Source organism: Eptatretus burgeri, chromosome 2 (assembly GCF_056783735.1).
Source record: "Eptatretus burgeri isolate ZD-2024b chromosome 2, Ebu_testis_v1, whole genome shotgun sequence".
Classification (NCBI taxonomy): domain Eukaryota; kingdom Metazoa; phylum Chordata; class Myxini; order Myxiniformes; family Myxinidae; genus Eptatretus; species Eptatretus burgeri.
The window spans coordinates 67,057,055-67,073,803 of NC_140962.1; the positions used below are offsets into that span (position 1 = coordinate 67,057,055).

The 16,749-nt window shown below is 44.1% G+C and overlaps 1 long non-coding RNA gene across 1 annotated transcript in view; it reads left to right on the top strand.

Annotated features, from left to right (window-relative positions):
• Window positions 1–16,749, top strand: part of LOC147032215 (uncharacterized) — a 182,685-nt gene that overhangs the window by 7,603 nt on the left and 158,333 nt on the right. The window contains exon 2 of the long non-coding RNA XR_015055084.1: window positions 12,788–12,938. This is a non-coding gene — a long non-coding RNA (uncharacterized LOC147032215). The remainder of the gene's footprint in view (window positions 1–12,787; window positions 12,939–16,749) is intronic.

Consider the following 16,749-nt stretch of genomic DNA (forward strand, 5'->3'; position numbering starts at 1 on the left):
CAAATGAAGGAAGAGGGCTTCGGTGGATTATTTGGGGTAGAAAAGATCGAGGATTTGGATGGGGGAAGATAAGAGGTGGTGGTGAACAGCTGTTTTGAAAGCCTGGAGGGAAGAATGGGAAAGAATAGAGTGAGGAAGTTTATTCCAAAGGCGGGAAAAAAGAGGAATGAAAGAGTGAAGATGAGCAGTGATTCGTGATTTTGGTAGTTTTACCAGAAGGGGGTTGTTGGCCGACCTTGAGCGCCCTGTGGAAATGTGGTGGGGACAAATCGCAGAGAGAGCAGGGGGGGGAAGGCTGGAGAGGAGTCGGTAGAAGACAGAAAGACCACCGACCAACCTGCGGTGATTGAGTGAGAGGCCCAAAGACTCAGCTTCATTGAGGGAGATGCCGATGATCTTAAATGCCCTGGTTTCGACAGCGTGAAGCCGAGAAAGGTGGGAGGCAGGAGCACCAGCCCAGAGGGGAGAGCAGTACTCCATCAGGCTATGGACAAAAGCTTTGTAAGTAGTCAGGAGCTCAAGAGGGCCGAGGAAGGACTTTGCACGACGGAGGATTCCCAGTCGGCGACTGGCTTTTGAGGCGAGGTTGGAAATGTGACTTTCCCAGGAAAGGTCATGGCAGATAGTGAGACCCAGAAGCTTGAAAGAAAAGACTTCTTCCAGAGGATTGTTGAGAAAGTGGATGGGGGGGTTTGTAAACGGTCCTTTCGAAGAGACATAGTGAGAGTGTGAGATTTGTGTGGATTGAAAGACATGTTCCACGTGTTGGACCAGTTTGTGATTTTATCCAGATCTGCAGTGAGCGAAGAAGCTGCTGCTTGCCGGTCTGAGGGATGACAGATGGTATGGCAGAGGGTGGAGTCATCGGCAAAGAGAAATAGAGGATTTTCCAGAGAGTCCGAGAGATCATTGATGAAAACCAGAAAAAGAACAGGGCCCAGAATGCTACCCTGAGGAACTCCAGCCTGCACAGGAAGAGGGGATGAAAGAACTCCATTTAGGGCCACACGTTGACTGCGACAGGAGAGGAAGTCTGCGAGCCATGAGTGGAGATGGCCTTGAATACCATGTGAAGAGAGTTTGGTGAGTAGGGCAGGGTGCCAGACTGTGTCAAAAGCACGTGATATGTCCAGGGATACGGCTCGGATTTCCTGTCTGACATTGAGGACCTCCATCCATTGATGGGAGAGCAGAAGCAGCATATCCAGGGTAGAGTGACCTGGTCTGAAACCAAATTGATGATTGGAAATCAAGCCATTGGAGAAGAGGAAGGATTTCACATCTGAGGCGATGATGGATTCCATCACCTTGCTGATGATTGGGAGAAGGCTGATTGGTCTGTAGTTATAGGGATCTGTTTTTGCACCTTTTTATGCAGGGCAGTGATGTTAGCAGATTTCCAAGCAGATGGCAGATGACCTTGGGCAAATGAGAGGGTGAATAGAACAGAGAGAGGGTGAGCAAGAGCAGAAGAGCAGGCTTTGAGGACACGTGGGCTGATGCCGTCTGGACCGGTTGCAGAATCTGACTCGAGGTTTGAAAGCAAGCTCTCCACCTTGTCAGGAGAAAAGGATACAGAGTCCAGGGACAGTTGGGTGCGACTGGGTAAAGTGGGTAGAGATAGTGATGGGTTTAGGACACAAGATTTAGCTGCAAACACCGAGTTTAGACATTCAGCTTTATCACGTGTGGAATCAGCAGTGCGGCCATTTGAGGTAAGGGAGGGGATGGAGGGGGAACATACACCAGAAACAGATTTGATTAAACGCCACCAGGATTTTGAGGAGGGAGAGAGGTTTGAGAGTTCAGACTTGAGATGAGAAAGATGTTGTTTTCTGGCTCTCCTGAGGGTAGATACACACTTGTTCCGAGCTTTGTGGAAAGAACTGAGATTGCCCTCAGTTGGGTTTGCTTTCCATGAGGCAAAGGCAAGTTGTTTCAGGACAACTGCCTCACCACAAGCTTCAGTAAACCAAGGGCGGGAGGAAGGGTAAGACAACTGAACACGAGAGGGGATAAATCTGTGCATGAGGGAGAGCAAGTTTCTTTGAAAGAATTCCCAGGATGAGTTGATGTTTGAGAAAGTCGTGATAGGAGACCAGTCTGTAAGTTTGATGGCTGCTCGGAGACCCTGCCAGTCGGCTTGAGTGAAATGCCAGACTCGACGGCGGTGAGGTGGTTCTCTGATAACAGCCAGAGAGATGTCCACTTTGACAAGGACGTGGTCAGAAGAACCAATTGGAGCGAAGGAAGAGCAGCAGATATTATCAGGGAAATTTGTCAAAATCAGATCCAGAAGAGATCTCAAAGTTTTGTGCTGAGGTCTCTCTTCAGGATTGTCACTGAGCCCTGGACAGCTTCCAACTGTAGTTTGTTTGTAATAATATTCCCACTTATAGTTTTTCATATCTCTGTGAGGTTCTTTGTCATCATTCCCATAGCTCAAACTATCACTTGTACAATTTTGGCATTCTTCAGATTTCAGAATCTTTTCACTTCATTCTTGAGGTCTTGGTGTTTGGTCATTTTCTTGATTTCGGCATTGTTTAGTCCAACATCATGAGTATTAACACCTCAATTAGCAATGCGTTCTTCTCTTTGTTGTACTGAAGTATGATATCTGGTCGCAATGCTTTGTTTTTAATGTTCACGCTCGATGGGATCATTAGGTGGTACGTGAGCAGTTGGTACTTCCATGTTTTCAGTGATTGCTTTTGTTTAATGTTTCCACAAATTCTCTGGAACTGGGATATCAAAGTTTTTGCAGATGTGCCAGCGGGTTACATTATGAAGTCTGTTGTGTTATTGTGTGTACAGCTGTTCTGACATGAGTTTTTTTTGTGTTCGGTCATTAAGCATAACATATCATTCTGTTTGCTAACCACATCTCCACCCCTCACCTTTCTATCTTTTTTTTTCTTCCAAGTCCCCCCCCCCCATTCACTCTTTCTCTCTCTCACTGTCTCTCTCACCCCTTCTTCACACCCCTCCCTCCTGCAGTGTAGCAACTTTTGATGACGCATCAAGCTCTTCCCTCCCCCCCTTCCTCACTCTTTCCTCCTTCCTAGCTTCCTCTCTACTCCCTCCCTCTTCTCCGGTCCCCTCCCTCTGCCCTCTCCTCTCCCCTCACTCTGTCCTCTCCTCTCCCCTCCCTCTGAGCTCTCCTCTCCCCTCTCTCCATCCTCTCCTCTCCTTCATCCTCTCCTCTCCCCTCCGTCCTCTCTCTCCCCTCCCTCTGTCCTCTCCTCTCCCCTCTTTCTGTCCAATCCTCTCCCCTCCCTCTGTCCCCTCCTATCCTAATCCCTCCCTCCATCCTCCCCTCTCTACTCCCTCTATCCTCTCCCCTCCCTCCCTCTGTCCTCTCTCTCCCCTCCCTCCATCCTCTCTCTCCCCTTCCTCCTTCCTCTCTCTCCCTCCCTCTCTCCTCTCTCTCCCCTCCCTCCATCCTCTCTCTCCCCTCCCTCCCTCCTCTCTCTCCCCTCCCTCCCTCCTCCCTCTCCCCTCCCTCCCTCCTCTCTCTCCTCTCCCCTCCCTCCTCTCTCTCCCCTCCCTCCTCTCTCTCCCCTCCCCTCCTCTCTCTCCCCTCCCCCTCCTCTCTCTCTCCCCTCCCCCTCCTCTCTCTTCCCACCCTCCCTCCTCTCTCTCCCCTCCCCCTCCTCTCTCTTCCCACCCTCCCTCCTCTCTCTCCCCTCCCTCCCTCCTCTCTCTCCCCTCCCTCTCTCCTCTCTCTTCCCTCACCCTCCTCTCTCTCCCCTCCCTCCCTGCTCTCTCTTCCTTTTCTAACTCCTCTCTCCCCCCCCTTTCTCTCCCACCCTCCCTCTCTGTCCCCCTTAATTTACCCATCAGTGAAGCAACCGGTTGCATTTGCTTGTATATATAAAATAAATATATATATATATATATATATATATATATTTCCATTCTAATATATATATATATATATAATTTGAAGTTTTTGTTTGTTTGTTTGTCTGCACGCGCTAATCTCCTGAACGGTAAAAGATAGGAGGAAACCTCTGAAACAAAAAATGTCGGGACGGGCCCCAGGAAGGTTATAGGATAGGTGGAAGGTTATAGGATAGGAAGGAAGGTTATAGGATAGGAAGGAAGGTTATAGGATAAAAAATTAAAAAATGACCGTTTTTACAGCCATTTCTCCCTGCTGTGCAGGGGTTTTGGCTTTTTCTTGAGGCAATGTTTTATGGCCGGATGCCCTTCCTGACGCCAACCCTGGTCGCCTCTTACGACACACAGGGATATGGTACACCTATTCTAACCGGGGCATACACCGGGACCAGTACACTGGCACTCGTTTCGCCGACCTCTGAAGGATGACGGGCTGAGTCAACCCCCTGGTGTTAATTCAGCAGCCAACGGGGCTTGAACTCAGGACCCTTGGATCCCAAGCCGCCACCCTAACCACTAAGCCAACACCAGGCTGAAGGTTATAGGATAGGTGGAAGGTTATAGGATAGGAAGGAAGGTTATAGGATAGGTGGAAGGTTATAGGATAGGAAGGAAGGTTATAGGATAGGTGGAAGGTTATAGGATAGGAAGGAAGGTTATAGGATAGGAAGGAAGGTTATAGGATAGGAAAGAAGGTTATAGGATAGGTGGAAGGTTATAGGATAGGAAGGAAGGTTATAGGATAGGAAGCCCCTCGGCCGGGGTGGGGGGGGGGGTTGTTTCTCCTCACCAACCCCCTTCTGCTATGACTCCCGTGGCCCAATAGGGAACTGATACTGGGCTTGCGTCAGACCTATGTACAAACGATTAAATTCATTCAAAAATAACATAGGCAACGCCGGGTGCATTCACCGAGTGTATACATATACATGTATATATACATATATATATATATATATATATATATATATATATATATATATATATATATATATATATATGTAATTATTTACATTTCTCTGTTGAAAAATAATGATAAACGTTTTGGCATTTCTTGGATTGCAGTGAATATCTCCTGATACATTTTTGAATGCCTCTCACATAATGCTAAATTATATTAATATCCTACATCATATTTAAATACAAATTATTTGTCTTTAAAATAAACCTCAAACAAGTGATCCTGCGAGAATGACAAAAAAAAATTGCACTTTGTGAATTTTCAATTATTGCATGAATAAAGTTTTATTCATGTGGAAATCACCTTTTTATGCTGCCAGTTGAGTCCAAACGGCACATGACACAAACCTTTATTATCTATTAAATTAGAGGGTTATTTGGTGTGACAGGGACGTTTTATTGAATAGATATTTCATTGCCTTTTAACCCCACGCTGCAGAAGCAAATGAAAAAGGTTAATTGTCTTTGACCGGACATTGTCATTGGATGTCGTTCTCTTTTGCTGTCTCTTGTTCCATATCAACAACAACCACTGAAAAGGGGTGCTTAGCTCAAGGAAGAAATGGGTAATTGGGCATATAAAGCATGTTATGAATCTTCATTGTTTGCACTTTTATCATCGTTTTGTTTCCAAAGAACACTCGATGATAACATACCAAGAGGGTTCAAAAAGTTATTTGGACGAGATATTCACAATCGTCCAAAAAATAGAGTTAATTTTTTTTTTGTAACCATGTGTATAATTAATGTAAAAATAATAATGGAGGCCCGTAATCTTGACAGTGCCTCGGGGTACTGTCAACATATCAGAAACGTTTCAAGGCATACAGTGTTCATACATCATGCCTTGCTCTACAAACTCTCTGCCTATGGTATTGAAGGCCAACTCCACACATGACTTCCTGACATCCTCTACTCTCGAAGCAAATGTGTGGCTCTCAACAGAATCCTTTCATCTCCTCTCCCTGTTAAGGCTGGAGTGCCCAAGGCAGTGTTCTCGGCCCAGTCATATTCCTGATCTTCATCAATGATCTCTCTGACTGGATAATCCTCTTTATCTATTTGCTGATGACTCCACCCTATGCCGTGATATCCCTCATCCTTCACACAGGCAGGCATCAGCCTCTTCCCTCTCTTCAGACCTTGACTCCAAGATATCATTTTTTTCAATATGCAATGTCGAGGCTCATGTAAGAGCGAACACACATAACGTATAATAAAGGGAGCAAGAGACAAGGGGTGGGAGAGGGAAGCACAAAAGAGTGGGTAACAGAGACATGAGATCTGTGGAAGAGAGAAAGGGATGGGGCAGGGTACTTCTTCTTCTTCTTTCGGCTGCTCCCGTTTGGGGTCGCCACAGCGGATCATCCATATGATCCGCATAGTGATTTGGCACATGTTTTACGCCGGATGCCCTTCCTGACGCAACCCTGGTCGTCTCTTACGACACAGGGATATGGTACACCTATTTTAACCGGGGTATACACCGGCCCAGTATACTGGTACTCATTTCGCCGACCTAGGAAGGACGACAGGCTGAGTCAACCCCCTGGTGTATTAATTCAGTGGCCCAACGGGGCTTGAACTCAGGATCTTTTGGATCCCAAGCCGCTACCCTAACCACTGCGCCAACACCAGGCGAGGGAGGGATGGGGCAGGGTACACAGGAGAAAAAAGATGGACACTCCAGGGACTTTCAGGTCCTTACACTACGGGGACTTTCAGGTCCTTACACTACAGGAAGTTTCAGGAAGGAAAGCAGGGAATTTGAAGGAGGTGGGTTTATGGTGGATTAACAGGGGTAAAAAAAAGATTGTGGTTTTGGATGGAGGAAGATAGGAGATGGTGGTGAACAGCTGTTTTGAATACCTGGAAGGAAGAGAGTGTGGGAGTCTGTTCCAAAGGCAGGAAAAAGGGGAATGAAAGAATGAAGGTGAGCAGTGATTCTTGATTTTGGTAGTTTTACCAGAAGGGGGTGCTATCGGCCCTTGAGCACCATGCAGAAATATGGGAGGGGCCAGAAAGCAGAGAGAGAAGGTTGTGCAAGGTCGGAGAGGAAATGGTAGAAGACAGAAAGTCTACCGATCTGCCTGCGGTGAGAGAGTGAGTGACCCAAAGACTGCTTCATCGCGGGAGATACCAATGATCCTAAATACCTTGGATTCCACAGCTTGAAGCCGAGAAAGGTGAAAGGCGGGAGCACCAGCCCAGAGGGGAGAGCAGAACTCCATCAGGCTGTGGATGGAAGCTTTGTACATGGTCAGGAGCTTAGGTGTGCCAAGGAAGGACTTTGCACCACGGAGGATGCCCAGGTAGCGACTGGCTTTTGGTCTGAGGCTTCCAAGCCTTCCAAGAGTGTTCCAAAGAGGCCAACTTTGAAATGTGGCTTTCCCAGGAAAGATCATGACAGACAGTGAGGCCCAAAAGCTTGAAAGAAAGGGGTTATTCAAGGGGATTGTTGAGAAAATAGATGGGTTGGGAGTGGGTGGGGGGGGGGGGGTTCCAGATTGTCCTTTCGGAGAGACATAGTGAAAGTGTGAGATTTGTCAGCATTGAAAGACATGTTCCAATTGTTGGACCAGCTTGTGATTTTATTTTATCCAGATCTGCAGAGAGTGAAGTAGCTGCTGCTTGGTGATCTGAGGGATGACAGATGACAGGCAGTGGGTGGAGTCATCAGCAAAGGGATAAAGATAATTTTCCAGAGACGGAGAGATCATTGATGAAAACCAGAAAAAGAATAGGTTCCAGAACACTACCTTGAGGAACTCCAGCCTGGACAGGAAGAGGGGATGAGAGAACTCCATTTACGGCCACACGTTGACTGAGAGGAGAGGAAGTCTGCGAGCTATGAGTGGAGATGGTCTTGGCTACCATTGGAAGATAGTTTAATGAGCAGTGAGGGGTGCCAGACCTTATCGAAAGCATGTAATATGCCAAGGGAGATGGCTCTGATCTCATGTCTGACATTGTGGACCTCCATCCATTTTTGGGAAAGCAGGTGCAGCAAGTGCAGGGTAGAGTGAACTGGTCTGAATACAAATTGATGATCGGAAATCAAGCCATTGGAGAAGAGAAATGATTTCATGTTGGAAGCGATGATGGATTCCATAACCTTGCTGATGATTGGAAGAAGGCTGATTGGTCTGTAGTTGCAGGGATCTGTTTTTGCACCTTTTTTTATGTGGAGTGGTAATGTTTGCTGATTTCCAAGCAGATGGCAGATGACCTTGAGCAAATGTGAGGGTGAATAGAACAGAGAGAGGTGAGCAAGAGCAGCAGAGCAGGTTTTTAGGACATGTGAGCTGATGCAATCTGGTCTGGTTGCAGAATCCGAGTCGAGGTTTGACAGCAAGCTCTCCACCTTGTCAGGAGAAAAGGATACAGAGTCCAGGAACCGCTGTGTGTGACTGGGTAAGGTGGGTGCCGAAAGTGATGGGTTTGGGACACAAGAATTAGAAGCAAACACGGAGTTTATAGGCATTCAGCCTTTTCACTTTCAGTGTCAGCTGTGCAGTCATTTGAAGTAAGGGAGGGGATGGAGGGGGAACATACACCAGAAACAGACTTAACTAGACACCACCAGGATTTGGAGGAGGGAGACAGGTTTCAGAGTTCAGACTTGAGATGAGAACGATGTTGTTTCTTGGCTCTTCTCAGGAAAGACACACATTTGTTCCGAGCTTTGTGGAAGGAACTGAGATTGCCTTCAGTTGGATTAGCTTTACATGAGCTGAAGGCAAGTTGTTTCAGGCCAACTGCTTCACCACAAGCTTCAATGTACCATGGGCAGGAGGAAGGGTAGGACAACTGAAGATGAGATGGTATAAATCTGTGCATTGGAGAGAGGAAGTTTCTTTGAAAGAATTCCCAGGATGAGTTGTTGTTGGAGAAAGTAGTGATGGGAGACCAGTCTAGAAGTTTAATGGTTGCTTGAAGTCCTTGCCAGTCAGCCTGAGTGAAATGGCAGACTCAACTCCACTGAAGTGGTTCTCCAATAACAGCCAGAAAGATGACTACTTTGATGAACCATGGTCAGATGAACCGATTGGAGCTGAGGAAGAACAGCAGATATTTCAGGGAAATTGGTCAAAATCACATCCAAAAGAGATTGGAATACCATTGGTTGAGATCCGGGTCAGGAGGTTGACAGATTGTGTCAGTCCCAATGAGTCGCAGAAGTCTTTTGCTGAAGTACCATGGCAGGTGAGGGAGGTAGCCACACCTAGCCAACTGGCATGATGACAATTGATGTCACCACATATGAGGAAGAGAGAGTTCAGATGAGAGGATAGAAGTTGGTTCATGTTTTCGGAAAGTGAGGTGTAAATGGAGTCATCACTGTTTGGTGGTGGTACAACACACATACAAATATGAGGTGGGAGTGGAGGGGAAGCCATAGCCAGGGGTATTTCTGGGAGTGTGGAGGAGTGACGGCAGTCCATGCAGAGTGAGGAATAGAGTTTTTGATGAAGAGAGCAACTCTGCCACCAGGACTAGGCTCAGTTCTGTCATACTGGAAGAGGGACTAACCAGGGAGAGATACTTGGGAGTCAGATGTCTTGATTGAGGAAAGTTTCTGTTACAGATTATGTCTGGTTTGTCAGTGGCAATCTGTATGGAAAGATCTGTCAGGTTTGAGCGAAGACCCTGGATGTTTGAGGTCCACAGTGTTAAGGAAGAGGGAGGGGAGGAGGCTTTGTTGACAGTGTGGGGGATTGCAGAAGAGCTCGGGGAGTGAGATGGATGAGGAGGTAGAAAGGTTCGGTGGTGATAGGATGAAGCACAGTGGGGAGTAATAAGAGAGGAGGCAGAGGGAAGTTGAAGATTGGAGGAGATGGAGTGATGAGATGGAAGAGAGAGGGCAGGGGAAGGAGGCAGCCTTGTGGATGTGGGGAGGGGGGGGACTTGAGAAGGGGGAGTGAGGGGGGAGTTTTTGAGAAAGGTGAGAGGGAAACTTGGAGGGGGAAGAGTGTAAAGGTTGCTTTGAGAGGGAGGGGTGAGAGGGAAGCTTTGAGAGCGAGGGGAGACAATGAGAGCAGGCATGGCCAATGGGGCAGGAGGGCAATGGGAGAGGTGGGGAGAGGGGAAGGATGAGACTTGGTAGTGGTATGGTGAAGAATAGAGCAGGGAGGGGAAGGCACAATATCTGAGGGGTTTGGAAGAGGGGGGAGGTGTGCTGAGGGGAAGGAAGGAGCATGTTTGTGGTGATGAGTGTACTGATTGTTGAGAGAGCGAGATCTTTATGGTGAGAATGGAGCCCACAGATGTGAGAACACCGCACAGTTTGGGACATCAGAGGAGGAGCTGATACAGAAGCAGAAGACAATGAGGAAGTGCTTAGAGTGGAAGTAGGATGAGGGGGCAAGATTGGAGGGGTAAGTAGTGGGTATAACAGGGGAGGAGTTATGAGGAGGTAGATGTAAGGAGGTGGGTTGAATTGACACTGAAGTTGGTAAAAAAAAAAAAAAGGGATGATTGATGGAACACGAACATGCATTGCAAACTGTGATTTTAAAACTTTTAAAGTCAAAGATGCGATTAAAGACATTACGTGAGGGATACAATTCAGGAGAATTGAGAGAATGGAGAAAAGAAACGTTGTAACAGTGGGACTTTGTAGACATGGGATGAAGGAATGAATGGTCAAATTGAAAAGTCTTTTGAAGAAGAAAAAGGGTAGTGAATTGTGATACAATACAGAGAACCATATGTGTGAAAGAGGAAGTTGAAACATTTTAAGAGACCATTTAAAAAAAAATAAAGATTAGGTAAGATTTGATAAAGGAAATGTTGAAGAATAAAACCATGAAGGTGTATGGTGAATTTGGATTAGGTAAAGTAGGAAGAAGATGGTAGGTCAGCGAAAGTTAAAGGTAGAGGAAGAGGAGGTAGAGAAATCAAGTGGTTACGGGAGGTGTTGGTTGGTGAGAAATGAAAAGAATAAAAAAAATTTAGATTTTTTTTTTAAGGTTAGGTAAGATTAGGTCAAGGAAAGGTTGAAGAAAAAATTGTGAAGGTGTATGGTGAATGTGGGTCAGTAAATATAGAAGGAAGACGGTCGATCGACAGAATAAGGAGGAAGAAGTGTCAGGACAGAAAGTCACATGGTTACATGGGGTATAAGGTGAGGAGGGAAAAGATTTTTGTTGTGGTATATTTTACATTTTAATACATGAAACAGAGTTCATAGTTGGGAGGGATAGAAGGAGGGTGGAGGAAAAAATGGATAAAATAAAAACTGATGGTAATAAGAAGAAAATACAAATAAACACAATTGTGCACGTAGACGGGAAGACGGGTAGGCTTCAGGGAAACAAAATATGACAAGAATGACGAATACACAACAAATTAACACAGGTTTCAAAACAAAATCGAACTAGAAACACACAATAAACATGGAGGCAACAAAATATACAGTCAAAACGTGACAAACAATGACCGGAAACTTATCTTTGACAAAGTCGGCAGAGGAATCCGTAGAGAACCAACCGTCGCCCAAAAACCGGAACCAGAAGTCAAATTGTGAGGAGACATAGATCTAAGCAAGAGTATAAAACAATTCCTGTAGTATTGAAAGTTCCCAAGAGAAACAGTGGGCTCCATCGTGAGAAAATGGAAAGAATATGGAACTACCTAGACTCTTCCAAGAGCTGACTGACCGACCAAACTGAGCAACTGGGCAAGAAACACCTTGGTCAGGGAGGTCACCAACAACCCAATGACCACTCTGACAGAACTACAGAGTTACTTGGATGAGATGGGAGAACCTGCCAGAAAGCCAACACTTTCTGCAGCACTTCACAAATTTAGGTTTTATGGGAGAGTGGCCAGATGTAAGCCACTCTTGAGAAGGCATAAGACAGCACATCTAGAGTTTGCAAAAAGGCATGTGAAAGACTCAGAGCATGCAACAAAAGATTCTGTGGGACTCTTTTGGATGAAAATTGAACTCTTTGGCCTGAATGCAAGGCGCTGTGTCTGGCGGAAACCGAGCACAGCTCATTAACCATCTAACACCATACCTACCATGACGTATCATGCTCTGGGGATGCTATTCAGCAGCAGGGACTGGGAGACTTGTAAGGCTAGAGGGAACAATGAATGGAGCCAAATACAGGCAAATCCTTGAGGAGAACCTGCTTCAGAGTGCAAAAGAACTTGGAGTGCGGCGAAGATTTATGTTCCATCATGACGATGACCCCAAGCATACAGCTAAAACAACACTGAAATGGCTTCAGAACAAGAACGTGAAAGTCCTTGAATGACCCAGCTAAAGCCCAGACTTGAATCCCGTTGAGAATCTGTGGAAAGACTTGAAGATTGCTGTTTACAGATGCTCCCCATCCAACTTGAGAGAGCTTGAGCAAATCTGCAAGGAAGAATGGGAGAATATCCCCAAATCCAGATGTGCAAAGCTGAGACAGACATTCCCAAGAAGACTTGAAGCTATAATCACTGCCAAAAGCACTTCAACAAAGTATTGATTCAGGGGGGTTGAATACTTGTTGATGCAAGACATTTCAGCTTTTCATTTTTAATTAATTTGTGAAAATTTCTGAAAACATGTTTTCACTTTGTCATCATGGGGTATTTTGTGTAGATCGGTGAAATTTTTTTTTAATTTTATCTATTTTAAATTCAGGCTGCAACACAACAAAATGTGAAAAATGTCAAGGGGTGTGCATACTTTCTCAAGGCACTACACACACACACACACACACACACACACACACACACACACACACACACACACACACACACACACACACACACACACACACACACACACACACACACACACACACACACACACACACACACACACACACACACACACACATATATGTTTATACCTGTTTATTAAAATTATATATACTTGACAGTGTTTCTTTAATTTTGTTCCTTTCTCGGCATGCAGAGAGACAACACCAGTTCACATGTATGTAGTTGCCATGGAATTCTTCCACTCTGATTCTGGGAGGTTGTTGGTTCAAACCGTGTCTGAGTCAAACCAAAGACTTTAAAATTGGCATGTACTGCTTCTTTGCTCGACATTCAGCATTTAAAAGGTTAGTGCATGGAAAAACAATGCTGGGAAGGCAATGGCAAACCACCCAACATAACACTTACCACACAACTGCTTTGGCCTCATCAACGATCTGAGTGTGGAGTATAGTACTGTACATCAAATCAAATCAATGTACCTGGCAGGAGGTGTTTATTCAATTGCACTCATTTTCATACTTGTACTGTAACTACCATTTGATCCACACAAAATGATTGTAGGAGATTTGCTCACACAATCAATTTTACAGTTCACTTCATTAACTTTGCTGACATTTCTGGTTAAATGAACTTGGCAAAAATGGTAAGATATGGCCCTTTTAAGTAATGTGCATGTAGATATGCACAGTGAAAATCACAAGAGCAGCTCTCCAATATAGCCATAGATACTACAATAAGATTAAAAAAAAAAATCAAATGAAATAATGTATCTTGAATTCCTTGATGTTCTCTTTGGTGCTTGTAATTCAAAATCTGTGCAAGACGAAGAGCTGACATACCTGTAAGTGTGGGAAGTCATTATTACTTTCACCAGGAAAAATAATGATACTTCAAATTACATTTGGTAAGTGTGTATCGATGAAATAATAAATAAAGTACTGAATCTAATTTACGATCAAAGAATCCGATGTGAATTTATTTGTCTGTATAATGAACGCTGAAGTCTCCTCTTTTCTGAGACGACTTTCCAAAGCAGACATAAGAGTGGATAGATGGCACACCATTATGTGGATCCGCTTGTAGAGTGTGGGATGATAACGAACCCTTAACCACAACTCCAACATTTCTTTTTCATGCTGGCTTGGAAAAACTCCCCCAAGTTCTCCTGGAAAATACGAAAGGTTTTCCACATGATCTGATTTCAATGATTCTCTCCTCTTTGCAGAGATTTTGGTTCGTCACAAAAGTAAGCCGTGAGTGAGGTAACTGACACGACAGCCATATTTAGCGATGCTTCAACACACAAAGCGCGTTCGATCAAAGTGAGCGTGCTTCAGGTTATTTTGTTTAGAACCAGTCGAGCATTGTAATATCAACATGATGACAAACTTCAGTGTTCTATAACTCGCAACCTGTTGAACACCATTTCCACATACGTAGAGTGACAAACTCTGCCGTAAAACTCAATCTTTCCCGTAAAACTCACTGTCTGCCATAAAGTCTCTGGCATGAATTAAAAAGCCTCGTGGATTGTGAGATATGACAAAATGCGTAATTTATGATGGAAAAGGGGCCAGAACGGTCCACTGATGCTTTCATTGAGGTTCACAGGGGATCATGCTGGTCTTGTCATTCAGTCGTAGAGCACCTCCTCCTTATTAAATAGATGTGATCATGTGACCTCTTTATACAGCGTCTATTTATTCCACGTACACTGGGTAGGGAGGGAGGAATGGCGAGGGAGGAAATTGGAAATGCCAACATTGAGTAAAGGAACAGAAGGGAAGACTATAGGCATGGAGTTATCTCTTTATTGTGTATGTGCAGGTATGGAGTAAATTGAAGAAAATAAGAAAATGTACGACAGTAGGAGGAGGAAAGGAGGTGAGTGGAGTTTGGGATAGAAGGGAATGAAGATTTGGAGGATATAGGAGTATGGGATATATAATAGTTGGGAAAGAGCAGAGAAAGGAGAGGGGGTAAAGAAAAATTCTGCCATGTTGGTGTACAAAATAAATAGATGACTCCAAAAGTGAAGGACAACAGGGTATCAGAATTCTGAGTGGAGGCAGAAGGGATGGGAATATTGGATGGGATATCGAGTGAATTGGGGAAGGAACTTGAATGTGATATATCGCTGAGGGGGTGATGATCGGGGGATCCCCATGTAGATGCCCCTCAATTTTTTTCGATCCTCGTGGAGGATCTCTAAGTCTTACTCATGTTGTTGTTCTTGTGGACTTTTTTGTTTCACAGCCTACAGTTTTCATCGAAACTTCGTGAAACTTGCCATGTATATGCAGAAAGCCCACGCGCAGGCAGTAACCATCTCCGATTTTGGAAATTCTTCCGAGTTATTAGATCCTCGTTGAGGATCTCGAAGTCTTACTCACGTTGTTGTTCTTCATCTTCTTCTTGTGGACTTTTTTGTTTCCCAGCCCACAGTTTTCATCGAAACTTCCTGAAACTTGGCATATATGTGTAAAAATACCCCGCGCAGACAGTAACAATCTCCGATTTTGAAAATTCCCCCTAGAAAAAAAGTTATGACGTCAAAATATCTCCGCTAATGGAAATCGCCTAAAAGATTATCACCGAAACTAGACAAGCTTTTTGAATTCTGTTTGTGGGAATCGAACAGGGCATTAGCAGAGATGAATTACCGCACATATGATACATCATTATGATGTCATATCAATTTTTATGAGATCATTTCTATTTTTTGACATTTTTTGTTTCACAACCCAGAGTTTTCATCGGATCTTCGTGAAACTTGCCATGTATATGCAGAAAGCCCACGCACAGGCAGTAACCATCTCCGATTTTGGAAATTCTTCCTATAAAAAAGTTGACGTCATAATATCGCCGCTAATGGAAATCGCCTATACCATTATCTCCGAAACTAGGCAAGCTGTTTGAATTTTTTGCGGGAATCAAGCCGGGCATTAGCACAGATCATTTATCGCAAACCTGATGCATCACAATGACGTCATATTCGTTTCATGACGTCATCATGAAGAGGACGAGGATCTTAGCTCATTTGAGCTTGTTTACAAGATGATGACATCATTGACATCCAGATCGGGAAAAATATTGTTGAATAAGCCAGAAAAAAAAATGGTTTAAAAAATCATCATATCAGAGAGGGGCATGTAGCACATGTATAAATCATGTACACACAAAGAGGAAATGATAAATTGAGAAAAAGGCTAGGTTATGTTGCTAGAGAATGTGGGATGAATGTGATGTAAAGTGAAAATTGTTGGGAAGATAAAAAGAATAATGGGGAGTGGATGTGGAGGGGCACGTACAGATTGGCTTGTTTGTTATTCCAATCCATGCAAATTTCATGATGTTGGGATCACAGCTTCAAGTCCATTATATTATGTTTATTTGTCCATTGTCTGCTAATGTCCTTGTAAGTCACATAACGACATACTGGAATCCGTAATGTCCTTGCTTTATGAACGTGCTGCATGCACAAGCTCCTTCTACGAGCCTTGGATCACTGTACAAAAAATATATAAAATGCAAGAGGTGGTGAAAAATTCCTTCCATTTTGCATACTTCTAGACAATAAATGGTTCCCAGCCTGAACTTTAAATTTTAGTTCACGATTTAGTCCAGGATAAATCTTTCTTTGGATCAATGACTGGTTTGCTTAATGCAATTTTAAATTGGACTGCACAATTTCTTATAAAAGGTCATTCGACCTTGAGAAGTCTTAAACCACACGTATTGTGCTTTCTTTGCCCCAATAGTCAGACATGTCTTTCCTTCAAGAAACCAAGATGGTGTGAGGATTCCCAGCTCTCGATACCATGTTTATAAACTTCAAATTGTCTCTGTGTCACTTTTCCCCTTTTTGAGAACGTTTTTTGAAACTACATATATTTTTCTGCAAACTTTTGTACATCTACATACATCTTTCATACTGTTATTAAACAACGTAATACTATGTAATGTGAAATCGGCAAAGCCGAGAAACGAAGGAAGAACCGATGCAAACTAAAGAACTGAAAAATACTGTGGGATCCAAAAATCCAAATACGGTGAAGTTACATAGCTATTTGAGGATTACGTCCAATCTGTTAAGCTTTCTGACACAAATAAATCGCTAATTGTGTACGTGAAAATGATGTATTTATTTTACAT